We start from the raw sequence: 7,677 nt of genomic DNA, 5'->3' as shown, positions 1-7,677 counted from the left end.
GGGGGGGGGCGGGGAGCTAACACAGTGAGTGTCAATGGGCAATTCCACTACTTTTTTGTTAAAAGCTTATGAAGTTTTAACTGAAAAGCCAGACAGTAATAGGCATTAGTTAGGATACATGATTAATATTCCTTTAGCTGAATTAAGAGTTAATTCAGGAAGTCAAGAGGATAGAGCTAGGATTTTGTGCTTGATTCGGTTGAGGTTTGTATCCTCTGTTGTTTGGTGGTTGTTGTTTTTTTTTCTTTTAAAGCAGCTGCAATAAAAACTGAATGACATTTAGGACAATTCTCTTGATTCATCTACAGATGTGACCCAGAAGCAAAGCTCCTACAAACAGATTAATTCAGGACAGGATGGAACATGTGGAAGGATTTTTAATAACCTGAGGCCTTACATAAGCCCTACACTTTAGATTTAACTGTAAATAAGGAATATATGTAAGCGTTTCTTTTTCCACTTTGTTTACTGTGATGAGATAGTCCGCTGCTCCAGACCAGAACAACTGGAGGTCCTCTCTTCAAATTTGGGAAGGGAGACTGGCAAACCTGGAGTGCTCTTCCTTCATCCAGCATACTTACAGAACCACGTCATGTATGTCTAGGGAAGCAAGAGGAAGTCCCTCAGCACAGCACCCTGCCAGTCCCGATCCCAACCACTGCCACTTGAGGGAAGAGGTGGCACAAGCTATGATGAGGAGAAGGAGAACTGGATAGTTCCCTTCTTGGTTAGAACACAAGGATGGTCCGCAGGACGTGGGGCAGTCTTAAGGTGAAAATCAACTTAATTCTGTTGAGGTGGCATTTGTACACCTCAAAAAGGAGCTACAGAAGTCAATCACTGTCCTCAACCTATGTGGTTCGACTTGCAGAAATTTTCCACGAGACTCCTACAATCGACAGAAAGCCCTTTTAACAAATGTGCTAGACTAGCCCTCAGGGTAGGTTATACCCATTAAGCTACAGGGTGAGCTACACTAGGCTACTGTAAACTGGTAACAAAATAACAAAAAAAACCATCTGAAAGCTCCTCCAATAAGTGGAACCCATCAGTTGGGATTCAGCTGTAGTCCTGCCAGCATCAGTAACCTGAATTTTGCTGAAAATCACTCTCAGCAGTGGATTCAGAATACTACCAATCTTCAACGTATTGTATGAAATTCCCACTTAAAAACACGTGTCAAGTTTCAATTATGATTTAAAAAACAGCAAACAACAAAAAAATCAAGACTCGGAAACTGACTCTCATGATGATTATACTATTTTTCATAGCTTTCTAATAGGTTTGTTAAGTGTATATGAACAAGCTGACTTACCAACTGTAGTGATTATTTTTGCTAAACAGCAAAAACTTTAACCACACATAAGAAAAAAAATCCTTATTTACCAAGATAATAATTTCAGCCTGATTTTTTAATGCTGCTTCTGGTGGAAATAGATATTCAAATCAAAATTCTGAATGCCTCAAAGATAAAAGTAACTTTTTTCCCCTACAAAAACAGTCGGAATAGTCGTACACATTGCATCTATAATGGAGATGTTATTAAGTAATGAATGGAAAGAGGTGCCCATTAAGGTGTCCAGCAGAGCGTTCACTGCATCTTAAAGAAGACTTATGAAAGCCCTGCCCTGCAAGCTCAGCAGACCAGATGCACGCAAAAGGACTGTGTCTAACTGCTGGGGAAGCTGTGTGTACTCTTCTAGGGTTTGGTTTAAGCGTACTTAAAGCTCAACTGGTGTCTCTGGTTCAGTTCTTAAATATAAACAGGAGGTAACAGTTAACTGTGTTCATGCAGGGAATGATGTGGATAGGCAACTCATACACAACTCACCTCCAAAGACACGAAAAAGCCCCCAGAAAAGCTATACATACAGCCCAGCAAGCAACCCGTACACCCCAGAGCTTGCTTTTGTCCAGCGCAGGCAAAAATTCTGTATACAGGTCAGAGAGGAGTGCCACCTTGTGGGAAAAAATATCTGTGTTGCCTGAACTTGTTTTTTTCCCCTGAAACTAAATAGACCCACATAAAATCCTCAAGGAAAAAGAGTGGCTTGAGATACAGGAGGAAATGCCGTCAGAATGCAAACGTCCCAGAAGAGCAATCTTTACCATGATAAAAAATTCAAAACACTCAACACAGCTAGGAAGTTTCTTAGGCAAGAGTGCTGACTTTGCCTTGTAACATAACCTGTCAGAGAAAAATGAGATTCAGTCATTACTTTCCTCACGCGACAGTGTCACAGCAACGATACAAGAACGAGGAAGCCATCAAATGTATTTGTGCTTAAAATCTAGCGTCTGAAAAACAAAAGGCGAGGAGTGATGAACTGGTCTGTGTCCAGGGATGCCAAGAGACCTCCCTCTGGGGAAACAAGCAAATTTCCCACAATAACAGATTTCCCCAGAGCTGGGAACACGCTTGCGGCAATGATTGATTCTAGTTACAAGGGCGGAGCAGCCGCCTGTGCCAAGGGCTGAGCCAGCGAAGGCTGCGCCTGCAGACGGGGCCCGGACAGCTTCACTCCCAGCTGCACTGCAGCTCCCTGCGCTCTGTGCCTGCGCCCGCAGCCCTGCGACGCCATCCCTCTTCAGGCCCTGGCTGAAGTCAGGCGGTGCTACCCTGCTAATCCTTCAGAGGAATGGATTATAAAAGGGGCAGCTGACAACGCCCAGATCTAGAACAGCACATTTAAAAAAAAAAAAAAAAAAAAAGAAAGTAACACAAAGCCCCCAGGCATTTATTGTAGTAGGCATCTTTGTGAAACTGTCAAGATAGGTGGAGCTAAGAAAAACAGAGCAGAGTCCACAAACAGGACTGTAATATTTATTAAGGAAAAAAAAAAAAACACACCAAAAAGAGAAAAAAAAGGTCATGTGAACCAAATCAAAGCACACAGATATTGCAGCCACTGCTCTCATCCCCTTCAAGGAATGCTTTCAGCAAGAACAGCCTGCAGAAATAATCCAGTTCCTTTCCCTGCCCTCCAACATAACCTCAGCAGCAAAGCAACACTTTTTAAGGTTTCAGTCTTAGCAGTTTCAATTGAAGTAAATTCAGTTATTTAGAGACCGCTTCTTCAGACAGACCAATTTGAAGTTGTTGGAAGGGAAAAAAGAAAGGAGATCTACTTGCTCCTTGACCATTTAAGTTCTTCTCCTTCAGCCACAGTGCCTAAAAAATAAAAAATCTATTCCTGTATCAGAGAAGTTACACACAAATACAAGTGGATGTTTCACTGCAGTGATCCCTGACACAAGCGTAAAGTCTAATTATTTTGACAGGAAAACTCCTTTCTAGGACTCCTCTAATTAGATTGTCCTTTCTTGCATCTCTACCATATTAAACTTAACTTCTCTCTCCTCCAGTGGAGCACGTGTCTCTATTTCTGCATTGTCATTCTCAAGGCAGACACCTGGGCTGCTGCAGAAGGAGGTTTTGATCTCCAGTAGCACAAACTGACTGCCTTGCTTCCCCAGAACGACAAGTGTCTCTACCCTTCTTCTCCTCCAGATTGTTAACTGACTCTAGTACGCAGATTATTCAATCACCAGCAGCAGAGAAAATGTCAAAACCAGTGGAAAAGCCCACGACAAACCACTGGAAACAGAAAACATCTCTTCGAAGGCTGAGATAAACTGTAAACACTATGTGTATTTCAAGCAAATTTACTTTTACTCTCTTCAACACGGGCAAATAACTAGTTAAATCCAAATCCAGGTCTGAACATCATGAGACAAGAACCCTGGGAAGGCAGAGACAGTTTTCAGCTACAGGTCACAAAAACAAATACCAGCTTCTTACTGAGAGAAGAAAGGTTATTAACCGAAAACCGACAAACACCAATTGCATGCACTTATTTCACCTCTTTCAAACAAGTGAAAAGCAGATGGGCTTGTAACATTAATATGAATCTGGGAAAAAAAAAACAAAACAGAGAGCTTCCATGTAATCTTACACGTTTTCCTTCTTATCGACATTCCCAGGTTATTCAAGATAGAGGAAATCTATCCATGGAAAACAGGATCCACAGAGCTTAAGAAGAAATAAGTTATTTGAGAGGAAGGGTGGGAAAGGAAGAGGAAAAACATCCTTACCAACTGACTGGCTTTACTGTGCACTTTTCCAGGAGACCAAGAATTGCTTCTGATGCAGTAGGATTCAGCCCTGGAGAAGTCAGAGCAAAAAGGGAGGGGAGGTACTAGGAGGGAAGGGAGGGGAGAGGAGGAGAAGGGAGGGGAGAGGAGGAAAGGGGAGGGGAGAACATGTACGCTGCATGTCAGTTTGTTGAGCCCTGACATTGCTTTCGGGAAAAGGAAGACTGAAGCAACTGCTAAATTAGGCTGGGAATTGGTTTGCAATGGTTCACTTGGTTTGCAAGGATAAGGGAATGAGATCTCAGCCTGACCATTTGGGTTCAAAACACGGAGTCAGGAGGAGGAAATGTGTATCAACACATGTGGATATTTAGAAAACTTGAAATGCCAAACATGCTTTTTGCTCCGAAAGAGAGATCATACTAAAACTTAAAGTCAAGCAGTGTAAATGTAATGGCAGCAGCCAAACCTGTCATTGCAACTCGTGAAAGAGGGAGACTATCCAGAAGGCGGCAAGATTTCCTTGCTTTCCTGCAGCCCTCCAAACTCAACTTCCATCTATCTGCAAATCTAAGAGATCGTAAGCTAAATGGAGTAGTCATTTCATCTCTTCATGTTGACAGCTACATCCAAACACAATATGCAGTGCACTGCAGACACCCCTGCTCAGAAGATTTTCTCCCTGAAGCAGTAAAACAGACCAACAGCATACGTAACAGCCAGAATCACAGGATCAAAATATTACATGCACTTTAACATGAAAATATGCCAGCCATTCTCCCACCACCCACCATTACACCCCAGTCCCACCCTACCATGAAAAGTTAGCTGAACTACAATGTTAGTGCCTGAAGGGAGAATGGGAAGGGAACACTCATTGTTTCAATACATCATCTCGTCACTGTATCTCTGCAAACTGGGATGAAAAATCCAATAGTGCCTTCTCATCTCAGAGGCTCTACCTGCAGTATTCCAAATTTCCCATTCCTCACAAGCCACACCAATTTCTTGAAATCTACTGCCCAGCTGTGCAATTTCCCAACCTTTATTCCCTTGAGTTAGCACAGTTTTGGTTTTAGTTAACTGTTGCCCACCACCCTCAATCAGATGCTTTCCTGAACCTACAAGCCTCCTGAGCCCACAAAACAGCTTGAAGTCTTGCGTGCATGCAGAACCTTGGGAGCTCTTCCAGCTGCATCATGGCTGCCAACCATAATGCAGCCAGTGGTCCCACTAGGTGACACAGCTCTGTAAAATTCTGACTCCACAGATGTGCAGTGGGGCACAGGAAGGGCTCAGCTTACCCCTTACCTTCAAGTGGCTACTTTCCTCCTGGCAAACATAGGCATCAATCCAAAAATTGAGGAAGATCCCAAATTACATGGTGTCAAGGAAAGAGACAGCACCTGAGAGACTACAGAATTTTTCAGGTCTGCCCCTGAAAAGCTGATTCCTGTGAAGCTCTCCTCTGCTCTTGATCCACACAAAACCAGACAGGCTGTTTTGGTATCTTCTCAGTTTTAAGTAATCTCTTAGCAGCTGTAGGAAAGATCTATCTTCACACCACTCCGGAACAACACAAAAATTGAACCTCTTCCTGTCACAGCAGCATAATTCACTAGAGACTCCCAGGTTTATACATTGCCCTTATGGCTCTAGCAAAGTATTACTGACAACTTGATCTGGCACACAGAGCCCCTGTGGTAGATGCTTATCTTACAAAATGCAGAACACTTGCGTGATGGCTAACAGCCTGCCAGGCAGCACTTCCCTGGCCCTTCGCACAAACACAAACTCTCCCACCCTTACCCCACGCCCCGCTCCCAGCGCTGCCAGCCCCAGAACACCACCCCACAGACTCGGAACAAACACAGAAGCAGGCCACTCAGTAAAAATGAACATTTTCATTACAGGAAAAAGAATACAATAAAACATATATTGCCCTCTCCAAGTAAAGCCACAAACCCAGTGGGTCCCCAGCCCCAGCGCAACTCACAAAGGGTTTGGTGCAGCTACATTAACTCGGCTGGAAAGGATTTTCATCACCTTGCCTCTTTCCTCGGCTCTTCTGCTGTTTCAAAAATAGCTCTGGCTTGTTTGCTGTACCGCTTATGTCAGTCTGATTTTATGCCTGACTGGATGTATACAGACAAGCTCGTAGCCCATTAAACACCGACTACCCAGTTCTGTACATACATGCACAGTCACACAAACACAAAGCACAGCCCCCTCCCTTGGAGGCCGTGCTGGAAAGCTGCTTGTTTTCAGAGGCTTTGCGCTGTATTAAGTATGTTTATAGCAGGCCTCAAATAGGGGATAGAGAACAGACTGTGGCCTTTTCTGAGGTTAAAAAAAAAAAATGCAGAAAAGCAAAATAGCACTAATATCCATCTGTCTTAAAGCTGCAAGTAAGGACCTTCCCCGTAATGAAAATACTTTGAAATGTGAGTGCATTTATCAAATGACTGGAGGTCATCTGGCTGCATGCTGTTAGTGTTTCTGTCCATTAAAGACAAACAATCCCTCCCGAAGGCTTTGAAAACCATTATCCACTATTGCCAGGAAAGGATATAGGAAGGTGCAGACATGCAGAAATTCTGTAACAAACTACTCCTAAAGAGAAATTCAGGTAAAGACCTAAAATGCAAGAAGCTGTCTGAATGAGATTTTTCCTACTAGGACTTTTTAATCACTGGGTTTTCCTGAACAGCTCTCTTTTTTTTTTTAGAATACATCAACTTGCTGGAGCCATTTCACTAATCCTAGATTAATTCCATTCAAATCTGGCATCCTTCCCAAACCCAGTAATCTAAAGCTCAGCCTCCTTTAGCACAGTTCTATCTTCAAGACCCAGCTCATCGGCTGTGAGCTGCCTGTGTGATATATTTTTAAATGAAACTTTCTCAGCGTGCCGTGACTCAGGAACATTGGTTACCATGAACTGAAGATTTCCACAAGGAAATGCAGCACAAAGAAATCCTGATCGCTCGTTCTATCTATGTTCCTCTGTAGCTATAAAATTCAATATGCATTAGCTGTTTTATCACTTATTATAAAAATAAATTAGTACCTACTGACATTTCTGTATGAAGTGCTCCCCAATTACTTATCTGCTAAAAAACCCTCTGAAATTTAAGAGGGGAAAAAACCCCCCAACCATTTCCAGCAGTCACCAGAATATGAAGATAACATTGGAAAGATGAGCCTCTCAGGCACAGTATCTCTTGTTAGAGGCGTTTGCTTCTAAATGCAGTTCTATATGTATATTAACAGGAAAGAACATACAAACAAAAACTCACCATATTGCAACATATTAGCATCTTAACACACAATGTATGAAAACTAGTTATTACTTGACATCTGAGGACCTCTTCAATTTTAATGGCAATCCAACAAACCAGACATGCAAAGAACTGGAACAGACTGCCTGGGGAAATTGTGGACTGCAATCACATAGGTCTTTTATGTCAACATCAGAAATGAATGGATAAAAGTCAGTTCCACCTTGGGGCAGAGAGGTGAGAGGGCTGACTGCCCAAGATCCCCCAAGATCCCTTTCCAACTACATGGTCTTGACCGCCT

The 7,677-nt window shown here is 42.8% G+C and overlaps 1 protein-coding gene across 1 annotated transcript in view; it reads right to left on the bottom strand.

The window, feature by feature from the left end:
• Window positions 1-7,677, bottom strand: part of BCL2L13 (BCL2-like 13 (apoptosis facilitator)) — a 33,465-nt gene that overhangs the window by 5,631 nt on the left and 20,157 nt on the right. The window lies entirely within an intron of this gene.

This window comes from Phaethon lepturus, unplaced genomic scaffold, assembly GCF_000687285.1.
Source record: "Phaethon lepturus isolate BGI_N335 unplaced genomic scaffold, ASM68728v1 scaffold5978, whole genome shotgun sequence".
Taxonomy (NCBI): Eukaryota; Metazoa; Chordata; class Aves; order Phaethontiformes; family Phaethontidae; genus Phaethon; species Phaethon lepturus.
This window is presented reverse-complemented; position numbering and strand designations above follow the sequence as displayed.